Source organism: Crocodylus siamensis, chromosome 9 (assembly GCF_052110815.1).
Source record: "Crocodylus siamensis isolate JL-2025a chromosome 9, ASM5211081v1, whole genome shotgun sequence".
Classification (NCBI taxonomy): Eukaryota; Metazoa; Chordata; order Crocodylia; family Crocodylidae; genus Crocodylus; species Crocodylus siamensis.
In genome coordinates, this window is record NC_143403.1 from 53,982,707 (window position 1) to 54,010,542 (window position 27,836).

The window sequence follows — 27,836 nt, forward strand, 5'->3', positions numbered from 1 at the left end:
AGACCATCCTGAAATTTGGATACCTTAGTAGGCAGTCTGTTATTCTCAAAAAACCACAGATTTAAAATTATAAAGCTTGTTTATTCAGAGAGCCTTCTTAGCCTACTGATCATCTGTTCCCTCCTGCAGTCTGCGGGCTAGCGTAACCACTTGTAACGCTCTTAAAGGTATCCACACAGCTTCTCCCTTTACATGTAACATAGTCCCATATTATATTCACATTGCCAGTTTAGTTCAGCCCATACTTAAAGCACATTTTAACGGGTCTCCATTAGTCTTTGTGTTGGCGTTTTATGGTCTTCTCAGTTTCTCTACATTCTCAACCCCTATTGGTTCAGTTCTTGTTTGGTTTCCTTGTTCAGATGTCTCTACTTTTGTGTCATTTTCAATCTCCTCTGTTGTTTCTTGTTGTTTTGATGTTTCCTCTGTTTCCTTTGGTGAATCTCATGATGCTGCTTCTTTTCTCCCCTTTAGGAGTGCAAGTATCAGCTGTTCCTTCTTAAGACCTGTCCTTCCAGTGCAATCTGGGAGCTACTTTATGGGAAGTGAGTGCTTTTTTTTTCATGTTCATCCATCTGAAATAAGCACCATAACTTTGTTGTGCAGTTGTGATAACTCCCTGGAACCACTGTCATAGTACCATTTTTGTTTAAGTTTGTCTGTTTTGTAAAAATGTTTTCACATGTTGCTTTTCATTCTGATGAGCATCAATGACAAGATCTGGTAGCCTGGTTTTAAGTTTCCTGTTAAACAGCATTTCTTCTGGGGACAATCTATGTTTCATGGGCGTTGCCTTGTAATTTAAGAGTAAGAGGTAAACATCGGTGTTTGAATTTGTAGCTTTTTTTCAACAATTTGTTCACTATTTGTACTCCATTTTCCACCAGAACATTGGATTGTGGGTATTTAGGATGTGAAGTGTTGCAATGGAATCCATATTTGTTTGCAAACTCTTTAAGCTCAATACAGTTGAATTGGGGTCTGTTCTCACAATTTGTGCAATTCCATGTCTGGCAAAAATCGATTTGTTGTGAGTTATGGCGTGGTTTGCTGTTGTGCTTTTGAAAATGCAATTTCAAGATAGTGAGAATAATAATCCAGCACTAATACATATTTTTTCCAGCATGTAGGAATAAGTCAATGACCACTTGATACCAGCGTTATGGGCTCTTCCATGACCATTGTGGACTCTTTTCCTTGCATTGATCTGTACTTTAGGCACGTTGTATAAGTCTTTACAGCATCTTCTGTGTCATCATTTATGTTGGACCAATATAGAGCACCCCTTGTTCTCCTTTTGTATTTTTCAAGGGCTTGATGCCCCTCATGTATTCTGTTCAACATGTCTTTCTTTAGGAGTGCTGGAACAACAAGTCATGAGCCTTTGAACAAAATGCCATCCACTGCTAACAGCTCTTCCTTGAACTGAGAATGGGGGCTAGGTGTATGTTTTCCAGGCCAAACAGCACAAATAGCTGTTATCACATTTTGCAAAGTGGTATCCTGAGCAGTTGCTTCTGCAATTAGTGCCCACATTTTCTGTGATAGGAATTGCTCTTTTAATTGCATGAACATGTAGTATGCCCGAGTCTGGAATTCTGTCATTTTCTGTTGTGTCGTATGCCCTGGACAATGTATCTGCAATAAATAGATGTTTTCCTGGCATGTACTCTATGTCTAGATCACACATTTGGAGTGCACCTGAACACTGAAAAAAGAGTCTCTCTATTCTGGGTGGCACATCTGCTAATCCATTCTTTGCTATAGTTTCCAAAGGTTTATGATCAGTTTCAGCTATTGCAGGCTTCCCATAGATGACTATATGAAATTTCTTACAGCCATATACCTGAGCTAAACGTTCTTTCTCAATTTGTGCATATAGACACTCTGACTTAGAGAGTGCCCTCGATGCATATGCTACTGGCCTCCAGCTATCCCCATGTTTTTGAAGCAAAGCTGCTCCAGTGTCTTCTTTAGAAGCATCGGTTGACAATTTAATGGGTCTCAAGGTCATAGTATTTTAGTACTGGAGCTTTCATTATTTTTTTTTCCTTCAAGTTTTTTAAATTCAGCTTCATGTTCATGTTTGCATGTCTACTGAGCATTCTTTTGTAGGAGTGATCTACAATGTTTGTTCTGCTCTGCTAAGTTATGGAGATACTTCCCCTACAAAACTGATCATTCCTAGTAATCTCTGCACACCTTCCTTATGTGTAGGGAAGGGTATGTTTGTAATAGCTTTAAACCTTGCAGGATAGATTTGCACCCCTTTCTCAGAGAGCTTTTCTCCCAAATATGTTATTTCTTTGACCCTGAATTGGCATTTTTGTTTGTTCAGTTTCAAACCTGCTCTTCTAGTGCCTTCCTTAGCTTCAAGTCATGCTCTTCTGTAGTATTTCCCTAAACTAATACATCATCACTGTAAACCATAGCTCCATCAAGACCTTCAAAATTTGTTGCACCTTTCTGTGAAATACTTCAGATGCAGAAAACAGTCCAAAAGGACACCTACAAAAGCAATACCATCCAAAGGGCGTATTGAAAGTACATAATTTAGTGCTATTCTTTTCTAGGGGAATTGCCAAAACCCATAAGAGGCCTCTAACTGGAGAAATACTTAGCATCTGCCACATTGTCAAAAACTTCTTCCCTAGTGGGAATGGGAAAATGTTCTCTTTTGATGTACCTGTTGATTTGCTTAGGATCCAGACACAATCTTAAGGATCCATCTTTTTTTCTATTATGACCAGTGAATGAACCCAAACAGTTGGTTGCTCTATTTTTTTATATTATGTCTATCTTAATTAATCATATTCCTTTTTCAGTTTCTCCCTTAGTAGAAGGCGAACATTCTTGGAGCATGTTACTAAGGGGGAGGACCTGGTGAACAATCTGTGGATTAAGGGGAAGCTTGGTGATAGCAACCATGAGCTGGTCACCTTCTTAGTTCAATGAAGAGCAGGCAAACCCCTCAGTAAAGCAGAGTTCCTTAACTTTGGGAAGGCTGACTTCTGCAAACTGAGAGAACCAGTCAGTCAGGCAATCAGAGGCTATACCCACCCCCACCTCCCAGAAAAGGGAGTACTCAAGGAACGGTCATTACTCAAAAACATAATTCTTGAAGCACAGGGCAAAGCCATCCCTTTTCCTAAGAAATGCAGTCAACGATCAAGGAAGCCCCTATGGCTGAATAACAAACTGTTGGACCTCATTAAGCTCAAAAGAGTAGCCTACACCAGCTGGAAAACAGGAAGCATTACCAAAGAGGATTACTGTGCACTCACCTGTACCTGCAGAGAGTGGTCAAGAAAAGCCGATGCACAAACAGAACTTAGGCTTGCTACGGGGATCAAGAACAACAAAAAGTCCTTCTTTAGATATGTGAGAAGTAGGAAAAAGAACAAGGACAGTATTAGGCCCCTGAGAGATCCAACGGTGCAACTGACATCAGATGCCCAAGAAAGGCCCAACCTCCTAAATGACTTTTTCACATTGTTTTTTCACCCTCCCACAAGGATCACACTGCCAGGAATGGCACAAACCAACTCGGAGGTGGGTGACAGGCCTAAAATTGATGTTGATCAGGTGAGGGAACAGCTTGAGAAACTGGACATTCACAAGTTCGTGGGCCCAGACAAAATGCACCGAAGGGTCTTGAAAGAGCTGGCAGACATCATTGCATCCCCCTTGGCAGGGATATTTGAAAAATTGTGGTGCTCGGGTGAGGTCCTGTATGACCGGAAAAGAGCCAATGTGGTCCCTATCTACAAGAAAAGGAGGAGGGATGAGCCGGGGAACTATAGACCAATCAGTGTGATGTCTGTCCCTGGAAGAATTCTGGAGAAAATTGTCAAGGAATCCATTATCGCCAGACTAATGGAAGACAAGCTTCTGAATGCCAGCCAACATGGCTTTGTTTTTGGCAAGTCTTGCCTGACCAACCTCATCTCCTTCTATGACAAGGTAACATATGCCCTGGGCAAGGAAGATGATGCGGATGTCATTTATCTGGACTTCAAGAAGGCCTTTGACCTAGTTCCCCATGATGTCTTCATGGTTAAGCTGGGGAATTGTGGCCTAGATCATCATACGGTCCAATGGCTAGGGAACTGGCTATGGGGTTGGACCCAAAAAGAACTAGTTGAAGGGAGCAAATCAGCGTGGTGTAGTGTTACCAGTGGAGTCCCTCAGGGCTCGGTACTTGGGCCAGTACTTTTTAACATTTTCATCAACAATTTAGATTTGGGAGTCAGATACAAACTGGCCAAGTTTGCAGATGATACCACATTATGGGGGAGGGCCATCACACTGCAGGACAGGCTGGGGATACAGGCCAACTTGAACACACTGTCAAGGTGGGCCAATGAAAACCGGATGGCCTTTAATACAGAGAAATTCAAGGTGCAGCACATCAGTAGGAAGAACCCTCAGCATGCTTACAGGCTCGGCAGTGCTATGCTTGCTAGCACCATGACCAAAAGGGACTTGGGCATCTTGATTGACCACAAGATGAATATGAGCCACCAATGTGATGTGGTAGCAGGCAAAGCTAACCAAACTGGCATGCATCCACTGATGTATCTTAAGCAAAATCAGGAAAGTCATCCTCTTGCTGTACTCGGCCTTGGTGAGACCGCAGCTGGAGTACTGCATCCAGTATTGGGGCCCCCTACTTCAGGAAGGATGTGGAGAAGCTTGAGAGAGTCCAGAGGAGAACCACTCATACGATTCAAGGCCTGGAGGGAAGGCTGTATGAGGAGAGGCTAAGGGACTTGGGACTCTTCAGTCTGGAGAAGAGAAGGCTCAGGGGGGACCTGGTGGCATCCTACAGCTTCATAAGAGGGGTAATCAGGACCTGGGAGAACAGCTGTTCACCAGAGCTCCCCATGGGATAACAAGGTCTAACTGACTTCCTGCCCTTTGGGCAGGGGGCTGGACTCGATGATCTCCCGAGGTCCCTTCCAGCCCTGATGTCTATGAAATCTATGAAACTGCCATAAACTCCAGGAAGGCTGATTTAGACGGGACAATAGAAAAAAGTTATTTGTGATGCATGTGTCCAGGGTCTGGAACAAACTCCCCACAGAGGTGGTGCAAACACCACCTCTGGATTCCTTCAAAAACAGCTGGATTTATTTCTTGCTGGGGTCACTAGATCCCAGCTGACTTCCTCCCTATGGCAGAAGGGCTGGACCCAATGATCTCTTGAGGTCCCTTCCAACCCCTAATGTCTATGAAATCTATGTTTGGTGGGAGTCTTTGGCCCTCTTAGCTCTATTTTGTATTCAGTTGACAGTTTCCCTATGCCTTGAAACACATCGTAAAACTCTTTCTAGTCCCTCAATGGCATCCATTCTCTTAATCAAACCTAGAGTTTTACATGTTTGCAGCCCACTAACTGGCACTAGCTTTCCTGGGACTGTTATAAACTGAATTTTTACTGTATTACACTTGTATATAACATGCAGTGCACAAATACCCTTGGTTGCAATCATGTTCCCATCATATGCTTTAAGTCTCGCTTTCTTATTCTTATAGTACACAGATTTAGTTTTCATGTTTTGAATAATGTATTCTGGTATTACGTTGACCTGTGCCCCTGTATCTAATTTAAAAGTTACCATTAGTCCATTAGTGTCCAGGATGACTATCCAATTCTCAGAAGAATGAACTTCTTGCATTGCGCCAATGAGGAATTCTTTCTTTTCCTCATTGCACAGAGCATGCATCTGCTGTTTCTTGTGTGTTGCATCCTGCTCCTTTCTGCAAACTCTTGCAAGGTGATTGAATTGTTTGCATTTGCTGTAGTGCTTACCAAATGCAGGGCATTGCATGGGTTTGTATTAACCCCCACAGCACCTACAGTTGACCATTGTTTCTTGAAGCAGTTCTCTTTGGCCTGCTTCATGGTGAGATCCTTCTTTCTATATTGTTTGTGTGTTGCCTTAGGTTTCTACAGTCTTGTAATCCTGTCTAGTTCAGCTTGTTCTGCTTTTTCCTTCAGCTTCTGCAGCCTGGCATTTGTTATCTCAGCTGTTTGGCATATTCTAACTGCCTTTTCCAAATTAAGCTCAGGATCCTTTAGCAGTCTTTTTCTGAGGCTTGTATCCCTTATACACAATACTATTTGGTTTCTGATCATGGACTCTTTTAGGGCTCCAAAGTTGCAAGTCTGGCTCAGCAGTCTGAGGTCATTGACAAACTCCTTTATTGTCTCACATTCTTTCTGCTGTCTCATGTGGAAAGTATACTGTTTAAAGGTTTCATTTTGTTTGGGTATACAGTATTCCTAAAACTTTTTTTTATTACTGTGCTGTAGCTTTTCTGTTCTGCTTCTGACAGTTGTAGGTGATTATAAAGAGACAGAGCTTTCAGGAATGCTATATTTAAAAAAAATAACTACTGTGACTGGATCTTCCTTCTCTTTAGCTCCACTGGTAATCATATATATGGGGAAACTCTGCTTAAATTTCTTCCAGTTTTCTGCTGCCTTGCTGGACAGCTTTAACTCCCCTGGAATTCTGAGATGCTCCATTCTCAAAAGACCATGGAGTTAAACTTATAAAATAATAAAGCCTATTTATTCAGAGATCCTTCTTAGCATAGTGATCTGCTGTTCCCTCCTGCGGTCCCCAGGCCAATGTAACCTTTTGTACATAACACTCTTGAAGGTATTCCCACAGGTGGGTCACACCCAAGCATCCAGTTCAAGGTCAAGAATTCTTTCGACATGGTCTGGCTACCGCTGATCAAACAACACAGAGCTCAGGTATAGAAAGAAAGTTCAGGCAGATGTCTAATTATTTTAGGCTCTGGATAACTGTTTACAAACAGTGGGGCTGGTATGAAATATATATTTACAGATGTATAATGTGTTGGCCCCATTAATCACAAGCAGGGGGAACTGAACATCAGGGCTGTGTGAAGCTTCAGTCTCAGATTCAGTTTGGTGGAGATTTGGCTTGATTCAGCAGCGAAATCTCTGAATCTGAATCAAATCAGGAGACCCTTTAATGTCTCCGAATCAAATTGGAACCCTCTGAATCGATTTGGAGAGATTTGATGATTTGGCCATAGACACAGCTTTAAATGTTTTTTCTACATACCTCAAGGTACCAGGCAGTTTGTGAACACTGAGATAGTGTAGTGGATGGAGCGTCCCACAGGAGTGCAGGGGGGTCCCCAGAGTGCTGGGCAGCAGACCTGGAAGTGGACCAGAAACACTTCTGGTCTACTTCTGGATCCACAGCAGAGTGTGTGGGGGACTCCCCTTGCCCCCTCACTTGACAACTGGTGTCTCCTGGGTCTGGGGGAGCACCCAGGGTCACCCCACGGCTGATTGCTGAGCCGGGGGGGGGTGGGGCATGCATGCTCAGCAGCGGACCTGGAAGTGGACCAAAAGTACTTCTGGGTCCTCAGTCGAGCACGTGGGGGCCCCTCTCCTGCACTCTTGTGGGACTCTCCATCTGCCCCATTCACAATGTTCACGAGCTGCACCTGGCACTTTCAGGTATGTAGAAAAAACATTTAAAGCTGGGTCTGTGGCTGAATTGCTGATTCTCTGAATCAGCATCAAATCTTCAGATTCAGCTGAATCGAATTGGAACAATAATCTGAATCAATGAATTGAATCGCTGTCCCCGATTCGGGCCAAATCTGAACTGAATACGGCCTGTTTCACATGCTCCTACTGAACATAGGGTATCTCAAGTCACTAGATTATAGGCAGGTAGCACAAATGTGTCTAAATAAGTGTAATGATCCTCTTTGTAAGAAGCTGGGTGCTTTCGCAGGTTGCCGCAGACCCACTTGCCAGCTCTACAGAAGCCTGCATGATGGGTTGTAGTCTGCACACACAAACTTTCCTTGTAGTTTATTTACTACCTTTTTCTAAAACGGGAATTTGTAGTTTAATTTTTTTTTCCTTCCCTCCTTACAGACTTCTGAAAAATGTGGGGTAATGAGGCAGCTTCCTTTGGAAAGCTCTTTTAGATCTAAGCCTGCAAAGCACAAGATGGGTGTTAATTTTGGTGGTGAAATAGCTCACAGAATTTTACTTGCATCAAGGGATTGCAGGTCATGTCCCTAACGGTATAAGATGCCAGGGGGGAGGGCTTGGGGTTCTGGATGAAGGCTCTGTTCTTGTTGAAGGGAATGGGCATTATGCCATTAACCCCACTGGGAACAGGATGATCCTGCAAGTTTACCCCCTCAATATAGTCTCATCCCCATAGAATTTTCTGGCTCTTCACATGGGCTCAGAAGTCTGTCTTTTCCAACTGGCTTGCATGGGTAGGGTCCTTAGGAGAACAGTGGCCAGGGAAAGAACAATCCAGTCTCTGCTGGGCTTTATTCATGACCAACCCTGGCATCCCATTTGACTGCATGGAAACAGCACAGTGCTCACTTCCTTATGTCTGTAGGAATCTGCTGAGTTCAGTGTAATCCTTGAATGTAGAACAGGGGAATAATGAGTTAGAGGGTAGGGAGGTAATTTTACCTATCTGTAGCAGTGGTGGGTCTCATCCTGGAATGGTGCTGCAGCTATGGCAGAGCTTCCCAAACTTTTTCCTCAGCATCACCCCATTTATGACCCCGTTTCCTCAACATGGCCCCTCACAACTAACCTGCAGCCCACCCCTACCACCCCCTGGCCCTGCCAGTGCTCCTCACTCTCCAACCACAGCCCCCAACCCTACCAGCCCTTCTGGTGCCCTTGACTCACAACCTGCAGCCCCCTGCTACCCTCAGCCCTGCCAGAGGGGACTTCCAGCTGCCAGGGCTATGGGACCAGGGTCAAGACCCACAGCCCCCTGTCCCCCCCCCCAGCAGCCCCTGAGCCCCAGCTGGCCAGAGCCTGGCTCCATCCTCTGCCCCTTCCTCCATGGCCAGCATGGCCAGAACGGAGTCCGTGGGTGGAGGGAGGATGTTGGCTGCCCACTGCTGGCTCGGGGCTCCCTGCCCTACCTCCAGGGCCTTTGTGGCCCAGTGGGTGGGACCTAGCATGGGAGGGTGGGGAGGCTCAGTGCTGGTGGCCAGAGCCTCACACTGGCCCTGCTGCCATGGCAAGGTGCCCCCTGCTTGCCCAGCAGCAGTGGTGGCAGTGTGGAGTTTTGCTGCTCCCCCCTCTCCCACTGCTGCCAGGGAAGCAGGGGGTGTCTCACCATGGCAGCATAGCTAGTGTGGGGCTCCCAGCAGCAGCACCTAGCCTCCCTGCCCCACTCTGCTACAGAGGCCCTGGGGGGAGTGCAGCAGGGCAGGGAGAACTGACCCATCAGTGGGCAGCCTGCATCCACCTCTGTCCCTCACACAAATCTTGGGGGCACATGTCCCCACCATGCCTCCCTCCCTGGGAATGCATGCCCCCATTTTCTTGATTTTTGTGAGGCCAAATGGGGTCATGACCACAAATTGGGAACTGCTGAGGTATGGTGTCTGCATTTTAAAAATGGAAGCTGAAAAACCCAAGCGGATTCAGATAACGAACCACCCAAATTATTCAAGAGCTGAAGAAAATGCCTTGCAGCAAGAGACTCAAAAAACTCAATCTGCTTAGTTTATCACAGAAAGGATTGTGAAATGACTTGATCACAATGGAAAAATAACTTTCCGGGGAGTAAATTCCAGACCGTAAAGGGACCTTCAGTCTAGTAGAGAAAGGAGTAGTGAGAACCAATGGCTGAAACCTAAAGCCAGGCAAATTCCAATGAGAAATTCGTCTCAATTTTATTTTATTTTTTTTAACAGTAATGGTGGTTTGCTGTTGGAACAAACTCACAGGAAGACTGGATCCTCCATCTCTTGATGTCTTTAAATCCGAATTGGTTGTTTTTCTTGAAGATGTGCTTTACTCATTGGGCTCAATACAGAGGTAAGTGCAGGAAATGCAGTAGCTTGTGATACACAGACTGGACTCGACTGATGCTTACATACCCACTCTAGCCACCCTGGAACTGCAATGCTTGCAGCATCCACTCCAGTGCACATCCTGAAACTGGGAGCAGCTGCCAGGACATATGCTGGGTCCATCACACAGGGCTAGTCTGTGGGTCAAATCTGGCTAGCAAACCAGTCTGGTACCCCACATCTGTCCCATGGAGCTGGATGCTTTTGGCACCCCTGATCTAACGGTTCTTTCTGGCCTTAAACTATGGATTTGGGAGAGTTTACACACCCTTCTTTTAAATGCAAGTCCTGTATATAGCCCCACAGTGCATCTCCTGTGCCCTGTTTCCTTAGCCTGTCTGGGTTTATCTCTTCCCAATTAAATAGGTAGCCATAGTGTTTTAAATAAGGCCCTGCATATGAAAGATTCCTAATGATTTCATTTCCAACATGTCATGAATTACTAGGCAGTCTAGGAAACAAAGCCATTTTGGGACAAGCAGCTCAGCTAATTAGCTTCCCAACATCCCCTTTGCTGCTGCCACGGCTAGCCTGCTACCTAATTGTACCCTCCACCTGGTTGTATTTTGCTGGTTGTCTTGGTTAATTTGCAGATCTTGATAGGCACTTGGGTGGATTTTTTTTTGCAAGTTTATTAATGAAAACCTTATCTGTCTGTGCAGATAATGTCAGAAATAATTAGCACGCACTGAGGTTTGTCAGCATCCTTAAGCAGCCTTCCCTACCCTTCCTCACTATTTATGGGTTTCCTGGGTCTGTGTCAGGGATGAAGCATTTTTTAATTTTTAAATCTCTCTTCCCTTTTTTGTGTTATGGTCTTAGTGATTCTTACCAGCTGGATTTTGTTATTTGGTATCTGCTGAGGAATGATGCTAATTGGACAGATGTCCTTGGTAAGAGTGGGGATAGGGGTTGGGCAGCTCCCTTCTGCACATATCCCGCACTGCAGCTGCAGGATCTATCCTAGGTTCAGACCAAAGAATGGAGAGTCGGGACTTGTGGGGACCATTTTTGCCTGTGACATTGACTTGCTGCACAGCCTTGGGCAAGTCACTCAACAGGCCTTTGCCCTTCTAGAGAATGGAGTTATTCATTCTTATTTGGTGAGAGGGGGCTCTGTTTATGGGGGTCAGGGAAGCTTCTTTGGCCGTGGGATTTTCATCTGAAAGTTGCAGTAAGCTATAATGCTCATCATGGGGTGGTGTGGCCTGTGCTTACTTCCATCTGTACTGTATATGCCCCTCTCCTTCACCTGAGAACTAACAGCTGCCAGCCAATGCACTGCTTGTGTGGATAGAGACATACCAGCAAACCAGTGCTTTTGCCAAGATGGCTTATTCCACCCTTGCTCCCAAGAGAAACAAGCCAGATTGGTAAAAATGCAGTGTTGCTGGTATAACTATATTTACACTAAGAGCTTCTGTCAACCCAGTGTTAGAAGGCAATCCACACCTTCAGCACCACCATCTGGTATCAGAGTGGCACTAGTTGCAAGGGTTAAGCTAACTGCCTACAGGAGGCTGATCTAAGTATATAGGCTCAGACCTTCATTTGAGCCTTTGCTGCTCAACACCTCACACTGCAGCAGCTCAACCTTGCTCCATCTTTTGACCCTCTATCCTCTGACCCTTGTGCCTTGTTGCTGCCTCAGACTTACCTTGGACCCCGGTACCCTACTTGTGCCTCCCCATCATGTATTCTGGACTCCACAGATCCTGGCCTACAGATTTAGATATCCTTATGGACTAGAAATATAACTTGGATTTTCAGGGCTGTGGCCCCTTTGTGCAGCTTTGGCCCTCAATCCAGAGTCTCTGAAGACCCAGGTGCTGGTTTAACTCTGTGCTCTTCCAGACTGCTTCCACCCCAGTCCTGACACTTGGCGCTGTTGATTGGGGATGAGACCTCTCACACCTTTGCCCAGCAGAACTAGGTCAACAGAGAGCTGCTCTGAACTGAATGGGCCCTGCAGTGTTTTTATTGGCATCGTACAGCGCTTTGTTTGATTGTGTTTCATGAGCCCTAAGTGATTCCCAAGCTCAGGAGTGTAAACATGGTCTTAGTCTCCCTGTGCCTCAGCTCCCTGCCTGTGAAATGGAGATAATACTCTTTCTCCCATCTTTTGTTTAATTGCTCTGTTTAGTTTATAAGCTGTTCAGACTAGGGACTCTCTCTTTTACGTGTAAGTGGTAGAGGCTGATCTCCATGGGGTCCTTTCAGCATTGTTGGAATGCAAATAGACCATCATAATGTCCTCCTTTACACTGCTATAAATCCACAGTGAGTCTCTGAAAGTCAATAGAATCACTCCAGATTTACACCCACACCACTGTGAACAGGATCTGGCTCCCTGCCCACAATATCAGTGCAGTCCCAGCCCTTCTTTTCTTTTTTACGTTTAAAATCACAATCTCCTTATTTAAATCTCTGAGCCTGATAAAGGATGACAGTGCTTCCAGAGTAGCTGGGATGGCATAAATAATTCCAGTGCTGAGTGAGAGATTTACAATGATATAAATGTCAGGAGTGAGCCCGCTTTGTATTAATGGCCTTATTAGTTATGTTGCTGTAAAATACTGATACTCCAGTTGTTAAGCAGCCGTGGCTTTGCTCTGCAGCATTAATTCAATAAATTGGGGCCTTTTGATATAAATCTTGAAGTCCACTGAACCCCATTAGAAAATCCTTCATGATATGTCAGGGATCTTAAAATGGCTTTAAGTAAGATAGACCTGTGAATCTGGTAACAAAAATGCCATTAGAAACACAAATCTTCAGCAGCGACTTCCTGGAATCTGTTGCATCTCCACCAGGGGTAGGCAATTCTTTTGGTTGGAGGGATGCTTAATGAATTTTAGTGAGCTGTTGAGGGCTGCAAGAGTAGCTCTGCCCCTTGACAGGTGCCCCAACTGCTGGTCACCATCTTGGGATCAGAAGTCCTGCCCCTACCACTGACCTTTGCCACTAGAAGTCCTGCCCCTTGCCTTGGAAATACTCCTGGGGGGAGGGGAGGAGGTTGCCCTCTTGAAACATGAAAAAAAAAACCAAATCAAACATTTACTATAACTTATTTAAATTTTATTTAAAAATATATTTTTTCCTGATTTGTGTGCGCTTGCTTTGTGGATCTAGAGGTGATTGCATCGTAGCTCAAAATACAGCCTTACTCTTGTATATTGTGGGTGGTAGGGTGTGGGTATAGTGGATGTAGGGGTGCGTGTGGGGTTATGTGGTGGGGGGGTGGGAGTGTGTCTGGAGGATGTGGGTGTGGGGGTGGGGATCCTCGGAGTCCCTGGAGTATGCAAGTCCCTGAAGCTGCATATGGTGGCAGGCTGCAGGGCCAGCCCCATCTCACACAGCTCTCCACACTTCTGCAGCGTGCAGGGCCAGCTCAGACCGATAGCATGCTCCCACCTCCAGTGGGAGCACCCGGGCCCAGCCCAGTGGGGCCCTTACCTGAATGTTCACGTTCGCAGGCAAGGAGGCTGGGAACAGCTACGGGGTGGTGAGCAAAAGCCCCTGCCAGGCAGAGGCTTCTTGTCTCTTCAGTGTTCCCTGGCTCGGAGCTGGGGCAGGTCAGGTTAGGCTGGGGTGGGGGGTGGTTTTTTAGCAACCAGAGTTGCATGTCCTGCATGGAGGCACCGGCTTGCAGAGGGGCACCCCAGGGCCAGGGCTTATGGAGGGGTCCTGTGGGCTAGATGAAATTGCCTGGCAGGCTGGATCTGGCCCACAGGCCATATCTTGCCCACCCCTTATCTACACCATGCTGTTCAGATAGGATCACCAGGAACATTTCTGGCAGATACTCCCATACAGGCAGTGTGACAGAAGAACGTCAAAAGGGGTTTGCCTCAGAAATGCTCCTGAAAGGACAAAGGTGCCTCTCAAAACCTTAAGTCTTGCCAACCAGGCTGGGAGGCTCATTAGAACAGACGTCCTTCTCATAGGCAATTTTCCTGCTTCTACTAGAGGAAAAAAACCTGTATTCAGCATGAGGTGGGTGGGTCTAATTGCAAAAATTCTTACCCGGCTTTCTTAGATGTTGCTTTGGGTTCATCTTAAATGTGCACATTCCCTAAGCTTAAAGATTGGTTTTCAACCTGGGGGAAGATGTACATGAAGGGAAGCCTCCAAATATTTGTAACTAGCATTTTGAGATTGAATAGGCAGAAGATGAGACTAATTAATGCATCGAGGGGAGACACTTACAGTTCCCTCCCTATCTCTTTTGATGCATGTTCCCCTTGGCCTCCCTGCTTCCTGGAAGCATCCAGCCAGGCTGCCACTAACTGCTTTATATTAATGGCCTAGCAGTGCGCAGCCACTGTTTCTTCATGTTAGCTCTGAGGGAACCTGACAGGTTTGGATATTGCACCAGATGTGGTATTCAGGTAGTATGCATGATCTCTTCCATCTGTCCCAAGGCAGGTTCCAAGGTCTCTGTCCTCACCACTGCTTCCCTGTCACTGTCTTGACATGCCACTGTTGGCCCTGCTCTCTCTCTCTCAAGCTGATGTTTTAATAATATGCGCCAAAAACCCCAAGTCTCCTCTGCCTCACCTTTCACTCATCAGCACCTTGTATTGGAGATAGTCGTTCCTGCAGCGGCTGTTCTGCAACTCTGCAAACTTTCCACTGCTGATCTGCCAAGTGTATGGGGATAAGTGCCATGATAATTGAAAATAAATGATGCATTATATGAAATAAATGTTCTGGTGCAGGCGGCTTACTGCTGCTGAGTGTTATTTATTTATTTTTCCTGTTAACATTTGGAAAAGAGGATGTGGCAATTTGACGGGGAAAATGAGATTTGAAATAATTTAATGAAACACACATGGCTCTGCAAAGATTTCCCTGTCTTGCTTTAGGTTCTCCTTGTAATGCTGGATATTGTTTTTCACCCTGCAGCAAAGACAATGTTAGGAAGATGCTGCCTGGATTGTGAGCACAGCTGGAATGGGAAAACGGTTGCAGGGCTCTTTGCCTCTCAAGGAGCAAAGGAAATTCTGGTGCCTGATCTAGTCTGACTTTCAGGGTTTCCTGAATGCATGCTGGGAGAAGCCAGGCAAAGTGTCCAAAGACATTGTGCAAATTCACCTCAGCAGCTTTATGAAATTCCCTTTGGACAGCTCTGTCCCCTTGACAGTTGCTGCCAGTACACTTCCATTCTGACCTGCAGGCCCCCTTGCCCCTGTGCTGCCGGTCCTAAGAGATCAGCAGCTCTACTGATGCACATAGCTACAACATTTTTGTTGCTTGATTCCTAAGCTGCAGCACACCTCCACCAACACACTGTTCTCCTGTTTTGCAGTGAGTTCTACTGGAGCCTTCCAGAGCAAAGAGGCCAGATGCAAACTTCTGGATTATTTTTTTGACTGCATGACAAGTTGTTGTAAAGGAGCAAGGGCTGGTGAGTTTACTTATGTGGAAAGGACATGTGTGCAACTGAAGTTTACTGACTGGCCCCAAATCAAAGCTGGGGTCCAAACATGCACAAACTTTATGAGAGGGTGTTTTTGGAACTGAGATCTACATTTTGTGAATGGCCTCTAGCTCTAGTGGACTAACATAAAAAAATCATAGACAAAAAGCATTCCTAAACTTTGGAGATGTAGAAAGAGGGTTGTTCTCTAGATCTGAATGCTTCATTCTGGGCCTGTGGCTAATAGTTTTGTCTCTTCAAGAGAACAAACCACTCAAAACTAGCAAAATCATGAAAGGAAAATGTTTCCCTATTCTCACTGAAGGGCTCAGATTGACTGACAGTGATGAAGGGTCTGATTCTCCTTCCTCTTACCCTAGGCATTGGGAATAAAACAATGGGACTCAGTAGCATTGCTTCTGTTACTGCTCACCCCAGTCTAAGGCCCTGATTCAGGAAAGTGTCTTTGTAAAGCTTTTCCTCGATGAGTTTAAAGTTAAGCTGTATTATGTGATTTCTCCTGTTTAGGCCTAAATTAGAAGTAATTCCACTGGAGTCGGTGTAGTTGTAACAACAGGAACCCTGTGACAGTGAGAGGAGAGCGAGACCCTAAATATCCAATCTGTACTTTTAGTCTAATTGCTAATTATCCCCCCAGCTTGTTGGCAGAAATTCCACTTGGTGAAACATGTGACAAATTTTTCTTTAATGCTCGAGTGTAAAACAGCTTGTAAAGCAAATATCTTGAGGGCAGATATTTTGCCCAACTTGAATTTCATGTGAAACCTTCCTTTGGTGAGCATTAACCCTGTGACACTGCTATTTGTTGTGGGAAGAGACTGAATTTTCCTGGGAGACTTTGGATTTAACCATGAACATTGAGTTTTCTTCTCTCTTGGGTTCTCCGTGTTGGAAATTGACCATATCACGGTTATTAGGCCCTGGTGAGGCTTATCTTGGATTACTACTTGGCTGGCTAATTAATCTTAGGAGTGATGTAAAGGCTTTGAATTGATGTTTGAAGATTGAGTGAGTGATTTCTAGCCCTGTCTAATACACAGGATTTGGAGTTAAGAGTCCAACTCTGAATTATATGTGAATCTTTTCACTCAGTGGGCAAGAGTCTCTACTGCATTACACTGTAGTCATGCTGGCTTAGGCTAGGGGCTATGGGACCCAGAGTCTGGCTGAGAAAAGCATAACAGAAGCCATGACTGAAAGTTAAGACTAGATAAATTCAAATGAGAAGGCACAAAAGTTTAACAATTAAGAGATTCATTATTAGAACAAGCTACCAAGGGAACTGTTGGATCCTTCCACTCTTTGTGTCAGGATGCCAATCTGGAGTTTAGCTTCAGTCAAACACTAGTTATTGGGTCAATGCAGGGGTGCCTGGGTGAAATGTTGTGGCCTGTGATATGCAGATCAGACTAAGTCCCTAGTGGCCCTCCTAGCCCTCAAATCTTAGTCTATGATCCTGCTGTTCCTTCAAGTCAAGCAATTTAAAGCGAGGTCTCTACTTGAATGAGAGAAAACTAAGGGATGACTACTTGCTGCAGGATGTGGTCGTAGTGACTCAATAAGCAGTGCTCTTCTTTTCTAAGTCACTACTGAGCCCATTGCACAGGTGCTTCTGGGGATCTGTCTTCTGGGTGAGAAGTGAAACCTAAATCCTAATTACTTAAGAGTCTATAATGTTACACAGAAGATAAGCAGGAAGAATTGGAAGTCCTTGCACAGTCACAGAACTATGATGTGATTGGAATAACAAAGACTTGGTGGGAGCTCACATGAGTGGAGCACTGTCATGGATGGGTACATACTGTTCAGGAAGGACAGGCAGGGGAGAAGAGGAGGAGGAACTGCACTTTACGTAAAAGAGCCATATGATTGCTCAGAGCTCCAGTGTGAAGCCTGTTGTAAGTCTCTGGGTTATGGTCAGAGGGGAGAGCAACAAGGGTGATGTTGTGGTGGGGTCTGCTATAGATCACCAGACCAGGAGGAAGTGGTGGATGAGGCTTTCTTCAAACAGCTAGCAGAAGTTTTCTGATCACAGGCTCTGGTTCTCATGGGGGACTTCAATGGGGGGACATCTTCTGGGTGGGCAATACAGCAGTGCCAGGCAATCCAGGAAGTTTTTGGAGAGTAGTGGGGGCAACTTCCTGGTGCAAGTTCTGGAGTAGCCAACTAAGAGCCCTTCTACTGCTCGTCTTGACCTGCCGCTCACAAACATGGATGAATGGGTGGGGAATGTAGCAGTGGATAGCAGCTTGGGCAGCAGTGACCACAAGATGATCGAGTTCAGGATCCTAAGGAAAGGAAGGATGGAGAGCAACAGAGTAAGGACCCTGAACTTTATGCTCCCAGGGTGCAGTCACCCTCCTTGGAGGTGTTCATGATGAGGCTGGACAGGTACCTTGTCAAGTTCATCTGAGCCCAATAACTTCCTGCCCACAGGAATCTTACAGGTCCCTTCTGGTTCTATGATTCTGCAAAGTAGACTTCAACTCACTAGGGGAACTCATGGGCAGGATCCCCTGGGAAGCCAGACTGAGAGGGAGAGGAGTCCAGAAGAGCTGGCTGGCTTTTAAAGAAGCCTTACTGAGAGTGCAGGAACAAATCATCCCAATGTGCAGAAAGCCTAGCAAGGCTTAAATATGGCAGAAGACAAGTTTGGCTTAGCAGGGAACCCTTCAGTAAGCTAAATCACAAAAAGAAAGCTTATAAGAAGTGGAAATGTTGGAAAAATAACTAAGGAAGAATATAAGAGCATTACTCAGGCATGCAGGGATGAAGTCAGGAAGGCCAAAGCACAATTGGAGCTGCAGCTAGCAAGGGATGTGAAAGGTAACAAGAAGGGTTTGTACAAGTATGTTGGTAGCGAAAGGAGGATCAGGGAAAGTGTGGGTCCATTACTGAATGGGGGAGGTAACCTTGTGACAGAGGATGCAGAAAAGGCTGAAGTACCCAATGCCTTTTTTTGCCTCAGTCTTTACAAGCAAGGTCAGCTCCCAGATTACTGCAGTGGGCAGCACAGTTTGGGGAGGAGGTGAGCAGCCTTCAGTGGTGAAAGAACAGGTTGGGGACTACCTAGAAAAGCTGGATGTGTACAAGTCCATGGTGCTGGATGGGATGCACCCGAGGGTGATGAAGGAGTTTGCTGATGTGATTACAGAGCCATTGGCCATCATCTTTGAAAACTCATGGCAATCAGGAGAGGTCCTAGATGATCAGAAATGGGCAAACAAACATAGTGCCCATATTTAAGAAAGGGAAGAAGGAGGATCCAGGGAACTACAGACTAGTCAACCTCATTTCAGTCCTTGGAAAAATCATGGAGCAGATCCTCAAGGAATCCATTTCTAGGCATTTGGAGGAGAAAAAGGCGATTAGGAACAGTCAGTGTGGATTCACCAGGGGTAAGCCATGCGTGACCAACCTGATTGCCTTTTATGACATAGTGACTGGCTCTGTGGATGCGGGGAGATTGGTGGGTGTGGTGTACCTTGATTTTAGCAAGGCTTTTGATATGGGATCTCATCACATTCTCCCAGGCAAGCTAAGGAAGTACAGGCTGGAAGAATGGACTGTAAGGTAGATAGAAAACTGGCTGGAGCATTGGGCTTAGAGGGTAGTAATCAATGGCTCAATGTCTGGTTGGCAGCTGGTATCAAGTGGAGTGCCCCAGGGGTCGGTCTTGGGGCTGTTTTTGTTCAATGTCTTTATCAGTGACCTGGAAGGTGGGATAGAGTGCACCCTCAGCAAGTTTGCAGATGACACCACGCTGGGGGGAGTAGTCAATATGCTCGAGGCTAGGGCTATGATTCAGAGTGACCCAGAGTGACCTAGTCAAATTGGAGGATTGGACCAAAAGAAATCTCCTGAGGTTCAATAAGGACAAGTGCAAAGTCCTGGATTTCAGATGGAGCAATCTCAAGTACCAGGACAGGCTGGGGGTTGACTGGCTGGGCAGCAGCTCTGCAGAAAAGGACTTGGGGGTTACTGTGGACAATAAGCTGAAGATGAGTCACCAATGTGTCCTTGTTGTCATGAATGCTAATGGCATACTGGGCTGCATTGGTAGGAGTGTTGCCAGTAGGTCAAGGGAAATTATTATTTCCCTCTATTCAGCACTGGTGAAGCCACATCTGGAGTACTGTGTTCAGTTTTGGGCCCCCACCACAGAAAGGACGTGGACAAATTGGTGAGAGTCCAGCAGAGGGTGACAAAAATAGTGAGGGGGTTGGGGGACTGAGGGAACTGGGCTTATTTAGTCTAGAGAAGCGGAGACTAAGAAGGGCTTAATAGCAACCTTCAACTACTTTAAGTGGGGTTTGATAGAGGATGGAGCTAGACTGTTCTCAGTGGTGACAGATGATAGAACAAGGAGCAGTGGTTTCAAGTTGCAGCAAGGGTAGTTTAGGTTAGATATTAGGAAAAACTTGCTCACTAGAAGGGTAGTAAAACACTGGAGTAGGTTACCCAGAGAGGCAGTGGAAGCTCCATCCTTGGAAGTTTTCAAAACCTGGCTGGGCAAAGCTTTGGTTGGGAAGATCTAGTTGGGGATGGGCCTGCTCTGAGCAGGGCGTTGGACTAGATGACCTCTGAGCTCCCTATGAACCCTAACTTTCTATGACTCTAAAAGCAGGGAGGTTAAAGCCAGGGCCCAGACTAAATTCCAGGTAAGGTTCAACATGTGCTATAATGCTGTACTGATCAGGGTCTGAAGCTACATGCTGTCCAAAGTAGTAGAGTATTTGAGCTGAACTCTGCTTCACATTTGGGGTTGGGACCAGCCTGCTCAAAGACTTGGTATGAAGAAAGGAAAGGCAGGTGAGAGAAGCCTTTTATTAATGCTGTACTGACTCTTTGAGTGGGGAGGGGAGGGCTCAAGATGGGAAAGGGATAATCACAGTCAGGCCCTGAAAAGCACCATCTTTTAAGAGATTTTGTATTGCATTTTTATGATTATTGGAACTAAAAATGGTTCCAAATGCAACTGATGAATTTGTCTGGGGCTGCATCAATTTGGCAGAGAGGCTGGGAAAAAATCTGGCCAGCTTCCTTGGAGTGCTGGGCCTACATTTTCCCCAAGTTCTTTTATTTATTACCACAGGCAGATGCCGGCAGCCAGTAGTGGCCTTTTATGGTGGAGACTGCAGATGAAACTGTTGTGCATTGATGTCTGTAGCTTTGGGGCAAGAGCTGGATTTCAAACTGAGCATTGCGTAAAACACAGTGTCAAGAGGCCAATCCATTCTTTCATACTTTTTAAAGTTTCCCTAGGAAACAACACTGTTCTCTAACAAAATAATTTGAGATGGTTCTGTTTGACTTAGGGGGATACAAAAATAACAGTCTCTCTCAGTGCCAAACTAGATGGAACAGAGATTTTATTTGTTCAAACCTTTTATTTTAAATACTTTAGAAATGGTTTTATTGATTAGCTCTTCAGTTGCTGCATAATAGTGGAACAATGGGTTAAATTCTTACCATCTGCTCTTCACACCTTTAACTGTTGAAGGCTTTTGAGTCAGACTTTCCTGCTTTATCTCCTGCAGAAGACAGTTTCAAGTATATTGAGCTTTGTTATTAATTTCATTTCCAAAAGGCCTCTTAGATTGCCTGTAAAAAAGGGTTAATGTCATTTAGACACCATGTAGATTAGCAGCTGCAATATTTAAGAGCTGTGTAAATTGCCAGTTCATCTAAAAATAATATGCACTATGGCTTTCAGAAGTGACTGGTGAGCCAGTGTGAAGCACATTATGGGGGTGCTCATTTGCAAAAAGAATAGATTATTCACTCTTTGAAAATGAGGGCTGAGAGTCTATATTGCACTTCTAATAGATGCAGTGCAAAATTCATAGCTAAGAGGAAGAGTTGCTAAACTGGCTTTAGTTGTCTAAGTTACAAAAACTTCCCTGGACTGTCTTATGGACTGCAAAGCTAAATGCTGTCACTCCATCCCAAATGTGCCCTCCTGGCATTAACCTCACTTCTAGCATGCCCCCTGAGACAGGGTAAAGTTTCCACGAGGCTGTCTGCACTGGATGAGCCCTGTCCCAGCCAGATCAAGAACTTTTAGGGCCTCTTTATGTTGTTCTGGAACTTCTACTGAGTCAGAGTGGGCTTTGGGTCATTTTCCTGTATGCTGTTTAGTTTTGACACCCCAACTTGAGGCATCCAGGGTCACAAGTCAATCCTCAAAATCCTGGCCAAGGATTCTAGAATAAATTCTTATCTTCCTTCTGCCCAGAGGCCAGCTACATGTTGGGCTCAGGAAAGGACAGCAGCTCCCCCTCCTCCACTCTTACCTTTTTGAAACGTTGATGAAAGGCCCACCTAAAAGCTTCTGTTCTTTCAAGGAAATGTCTCAACACTGTTAAGAAACAAAAATCTACTTGAGAAAACCTGAAAAGTCATTGTTTTTAAAGAGCTGTTTGGTTAAATAATCTGAATTTGATTAATCAAAAGAACTGATTTGAATAACTACTGGTAATAGCCCTTCAGCTTCCTCTTCCCACTCTTCTTTGGTTTGTGACTCCCCCAATGTCTTCTCCAGCTCTTGACTTGTGTAGAGCGTTCAGTACTGACCTCAGTGCAGTGACTGTACTCCTGGAATCCCATAGCCATGGCCAGTTCTGTTCCCTAGTTTGGTGTATTTGCTCTTATCTCCCTGTCTTCAGAAGCAGGAATAGGCTGTGTGGTTTCCTTGACTGGTTAGTGAATCCACAAAAGTGGATGAAACATGATCAAGAAGAGACCTAAACATTTAAATGGGGAACTTTGGGGTTGGATAGGGAGTTCTGTTCAGTCCAGCTATTAATAGCTCTCACACTATATGGTTATCACTTGACAGAAAACAGTGGTAGTGATTTGCAGTCAGTGCCGATTGGGTAGATGAGAAGACATACTTACAGAAAAGCCAGCTTTGCAGTGGTCCAGAGAGACAGGGAATACAGACTCCTGCATTTGATTTTTTTTTCGTTTTCCACATCAGTGGTCTTGTCCAGAGAAATACTGAGTGCCTCCAACTTTTACTGGAGTCATTGGGAGTTGAGAGCACTTAACATATTGCTGGCTTTGCCCCTAGCCTCTTGACATGGCTGAACTACATTCCTCAGGAGTAGGCAATCTTGCATTTAAAGGATGTTGCTAAGTTACATATTGAGCACTGTCAATGGGGCATGTTCAAGTTACATTAGCAGACACACAGTGCGGAAATGCTGTGATACTTCCTGCTGAAAATAGTGTGATTGCAACATGTATCCAATTAAGCTGAACCACAAGGATTCTTGAAGCTTGTGCTCATGGCGTGTGGAGAAGCAGTTATGTCTGCGGCGAATGAGCACTGGAGCCACTGGGATTTCAGCACTCTGGCCAGTAACAGGACAGCTAAGTCTGAGCCTTCTCTGCGTGCACTTGAAATGTAACTAGTGCTTCGACTCCGATGCCTGCAAAGCCAGGCTATTAGCTTGCTGTTATTCTGCAGTTTGTTGGCAGGCTGACAATGTGTGTGTGGATTTTTTTATGCGGATTTTCATCAGCATGGCTGCTGGAATGTATTCAGTCCATCTACTCCCTTCAGTAGTTCAGAAAGTGCTCTGAGCTACAAGTGTCTTAACTGCAACAGGAAAGAAAAAGTTATGCTATTTACCTGTGCGTGCCTCTACTCCTTGCACAGTGCTAATGGATATCTGGGGAAACTTGTGTAGATCAACAGGTGTGAGGCTAAGAAAGCTTAGCGCAGAGCTTCACTGGGGCTCAGGGCAAAGACCTAGGTTTTCTTTACATTGCAAATTTCTGCCAATGGAGCTAAAGTAGAAAGATTCCACCCCTTCTAGCTGATGTACCCTGCTAGCAACACCTGTGATGTGGTCTCAGCTTTGCTAGCAGAGGGAAGCTTTGGTCAGCAGAGCTTGTTATTTGGGCTTGCTGATGTATCTGCTTGCAGAAAAGCCATTAGAGCTGCATCTAAGCTCCAGCAGAGGGACTGTGGTCCTCTCCCTGCAGCAGTTTGCAACTTCTGCCATTAGAGCTGCATCCACACTGAGAGGCCTGCCCAGATTAGTGCTGTCTTGGTACTTAGAGCAGCAGCAGTCCCCATAATTTGCCTGCCCATAGTTAAAGTGAATGTTTTGTGAGAGTCTACGCTGACTTCATAGGCCTGGAGAGTGACATCCTCTGTATAATGGCAGGGTAAAATGTATCCATGCTGCTTTGCAAGTGTGTTTTATTCCTGAGTAAGTGGAACCAACCCTCTTTCAAGGCAAGAGGAGAGGTCATCCAGACTAGCCAATTTGTCTTTCCTTCTCTCCCTGGATGCTGATAATGAAGTGACTGTGTACCTGACTTACCATTTCTCCAGACCTCAGGATGAAGGAGATCATAATGCCTTCTTCTAGAGCCGGTGCCAACAACCATCATGCCAATAACCTCCCCAGCCATCACTCAGCCACCATCCTCCCTCTTGGTAAGGTTTCTAAGAAGGTGGTGAATCTCATCTTTACTCACACCTTGCCTCTGACCTGTTTCCCTGTCTATCATGATTCATGTCAGGCATGGCAAGTTGTTCTCCTGCTTCCAGGCAAGAAGCAAACTCCTCAGCAGAGGCTGTGCCTGCTCTCCATGGCCCTTACTGGTGCTAGTGATAAGGTCACATGCACTTCTGAGATCCTGTGGAAGTGAGTGGAGCAGCCACTTACTCCTCTTAGACACCGTCTGAGAGTTAAGATAGGCAACTTCTCAACAAGGCCCTTATCTTATGGGGTCCCACAAAGCTCAAGCCTCTTGCCTGTGTAATGTGTCATGCTCACGAGACTGTGTCATTGCCTCCATCTCAACCAACACACTGAGAACTGAACCAGTGACCTCTAGGGATAAAATTGTGAGCACCTGCAGCTTGACCCAAAGGGCCAAGGCTCTCTGCAAACTGGGCACAACTTGGGGGCATGTCACCCATGCTCAGCAGTGGGTTACAATGTACAGGATTTGTCCCTTCAATGAAAGTGAAACCCATTCAGGGATCTCCTCCATTGATGTATTCTCCATTATCACCACGGGGCTGAGCTCCCTGGAGCAGGGCCACCCCTTCCTTGTCCTCTGAAAGCAACAAGAATGTTGTAGGCACTCACACAAATAAAAAACAGCACACTGTCAGGTGCAAGGGGTCTTCAGAGGAAGAGGCCATATTTCCTCCCAATCCTAATCCAAGGAACTCAAGGGAGGGGAAGCCAGAAGCTGCTTCACTGACTCTGTGGCATCAGAGCCATGGGACTCTTTAGCCTGGAAAAGCGCAGGCTCAGGGGTGATCTGATGGCCACCTATAAGTTTATCAGGGGTGACCACCAGGATCTGGGGAAGCGTTTGTTCACCAGAGCGCCCCAAGGGATGACGAGGTCGAACGGTCACAAACTCCTGCAAGACCGTTTCAGGCTGGACATAAGGAAGAATTTCTTTACTGTCCAAGCCCCCAAGGTCTGGAACAGTCTGCCAGCGGAGGTGGTTCAAGCACCTACATTGAACACCTTCAAGAGTAAATTGGATGCTTATCTTGCTGGGATCCTATGACCCCAGCTGACTTCCTGCCCTTTGGGCAGGGGGCTGGACTCGATGATCTCCCGAGGTCCCTTCCAGCCCTGATGTCTATGAAATCTATGAAATCATGGAGGACAGTACCAGAACTTGTGTGCCTACCCAAGAGTCGCATGTGGAATGATGTCAGAACAAGCTCCTCCCATGCTCTCTTTTTCCAACTGTACACCCAGCTGTCTGCAGAGCTGCTGTGGAGGAACAAGGCAAATGGAACCCTCTCATGCCTTTCCAGTGAGCAAAGAGTGGTTTTTTCATACAGCCGGCTCCCTGAAGGATTTTATGGGCATGAGAGAAGACTCCAGGCTTTGGTGTTCCTATCACTGGTAGCACCAAGACCTACGCAGCCTGCCTGAGAGCTCCCCATCTACATGGAACGTAGTTGGTTTGGCATCGGGATGAGGAGGGAGCAGGAGGGTAATGGCAGCCAGTATGCCTTGGTTAGGAATGTATGAGCAAGTGAGCTTGTAATTAAGTTCTGAGGGAAGAGCCTCCTTCTTGGACAGGGGTTCGGGCCCACTCAGATTGTGTATTCAGCGCTGTTCTATTTCAGACAGGGGAAATGCAGAGTGCCAAAATGCTTCCTTTTGTTTTGTTGTTGCTGCTTGGCATTAATTGCTTAATAAACATCTAATAAACTACCACTGAAGTGTGACGGCTTGTTTTTTTCTGAATGGTCTGGGAGCACTGAGTGAGGGGAAGTGGTGCTGACAATGTGGCAACATGTTCCAACACAGATACACAGTGATTGAGGAATTCAAATGGGGCAGAGACAATTAAGAGTGCTATGCTACATCCACTCTCCAGCTGCCATGTCTTGTGGAGCATTTTGGGGAGGCACTGTGAAGAAGTCCAAGGATAACCCTTTTGGCTCATTTAAGCTCCAGCAGAGGGACTGTGGTCCTTTCCCTGCAACAGTTTGCAACTTAAATAAGAAGGGAGGGTTAATGGTAGGATTAGCAATCATAGTCTGGGTTCTAGGGCACCTGCTATGAATGACAGGAGAACAATGGCTAGCAGAGTTCGATCGTCACCTGAGGCAGCTCAACATGGACCCCACTGCCTTTGACTCAACAGCAAGGCTGCCTGAAGTCATCTGAGGATTTGGCTCCCTCTCTGTGTCACTGTACCCCAAATTCTGCTCATGGAAGAGGCCACATCCAGCAATGGTACATGGCTTGCAGATATGGGGGCAAAACATTTATCAGTAATAAACATTTATGAGTATCAAATGGGTTGCTGGGGGCTTCACAGAGATTGAGGGCAAAAATAATCCCTTGGTTTGAAAAGCCTGCAAAGTATTTGCAAGGCTTTTTTGAGCCATTTTGCAATGAGTCTCAGATGCTAATTAAGTATTTATCTAGCCATGACCCAGAACAGTCATGGAAAATAGAGCCACCTCATCGGCACAAGGGAACTGAAAGCAGCTGCTCCTGTCCACTCTTGGAGACAGAGGCTGAGATCTAATTTCTGCAGTCTGGAGCAGCAGCTGGAATTGGGTGGGTGCTGTGGCTGTTAATGCCTGGGATGGATTGTCTAGCAGCTGGATACAAGGGATTCATGGTAAAACATACTTGGCTGTGGGCTTCGCTTCTACTGAGGTCACCCTCATCTTTGTGAAGAAGTGAAAACCATTTGCAAAACGTTCTTTTTCTTTAAAATGATAATATTTCTTTTCAACTGAATCAAAAGAAAGGTTTAAAACTGCATTTGGAGTTTTGAAAATGGCTTCTTTTGTTCATTTGGATTTTTCAGTATTGTAACTGCCTGCCCTCTCCCTTTTCTCCTGGACACAATTCTTCCCTTACACCGTCAGAGTCAGGTTCTGCTGTAGTGATGCATGTGGCTCCAGGTACTTACTACCAAGTTTTATCAACTGCCTCAACTGCACTTAGGGTGAGCACAAGAAAACTGCACTGTTGTGCTGTTGCAAAGCAAAGCAAGTGTTACAAGAGGTAATAAGGAGATGCAGGTGTTCTCTCTGCAGCAGCTAGCCTGTGGTTTCTGTTAAGAGTCGCTAAAAATTCAGTGAGAATTGATAACACTGGGTTCTACCTGTAAAGTCTCAGAGAGACAGTGCAACACATCCTGGTCATTCATACATTTTAAGACCAGAAGGGATCATTCTGATAGACTAGTCTGACCCCCTGTATAGCACAGGCCAAAGTTTCACCCAGTAATTCCTATGTTATGCTCATATTATGTTGTAAAATGCAGTCTTGATCTCAGCCATTATAGATTTATGCTTTCTTTATAGCTCATTGACTAAACAGGGACTGGCCAAATCAATACACAAAAAGCTACAGTTGCATGAAGTTGAGCAGATGATTCAGTGAGCAGCAGTCTTTCTTCTGAGCCAAAACTAAATCAGTGCCCCAGCATACAGCTGATGACACCTTGCGGTTGGGAGTGCCATCTTTGTGCAAGTGATAAATTGATGCCCTGGCCATTCAGGAACACAAACAATTTCCATTATACCTTCCAGAAAAGTAGGGGTATCAACAGCAATAATCTGGATACATTCCAATACAGTCAATGGAAAATCTATCTTGTTGAAATTTTCTTAATTTGTATTAAGGAAAACACTGTTCACTATTCATCTTGCAACTGGATGGTGCAGAATACTAGAATAGTTATGTTTCAGCGCTGGGTGAGAGGGATCTTTATTTATGCAGCAAAGGTTTTAGGATCCTCCAGTGTTAAGGGGTGTCATGAAAAAGTAATGCATTCATTATGAAGATATATTATCACAAGGACAACGATCACTTAACATAGCTGATACTGATCATATTTTTATGTTCTAGAACTGCTTTGAAAAATGTGATTTGGATTATACCATATAGAAGGGGAAAATATTTGCTTCTATCAACCCAAAGATAAAAAGAGGGATTGGTTTTTGCCCTGAACAAAGGAG

The 27,836-nt window shown here is 45.4% G+C and overlaps 1 long non-coding RNA gene across 1 annotated transcript; it reads left to right on the forward strand.

Moving 5' to 3' along the window:
• The first annotated feature begins 509 nt into the window (after positions 1–509).
• On the forward strand, positions 510–27,836 carry LOC149857579 (uncharacterized). Its single transcript, XR_016444128.1, has 4 exons — positions 510–545; positions 9,748–9,871; positions 15,218–15,316; positions 27,727–27,836. It is a non-coding gene; the product is annotated as an uncharacterized LOC149857579 (long non-coding RNA).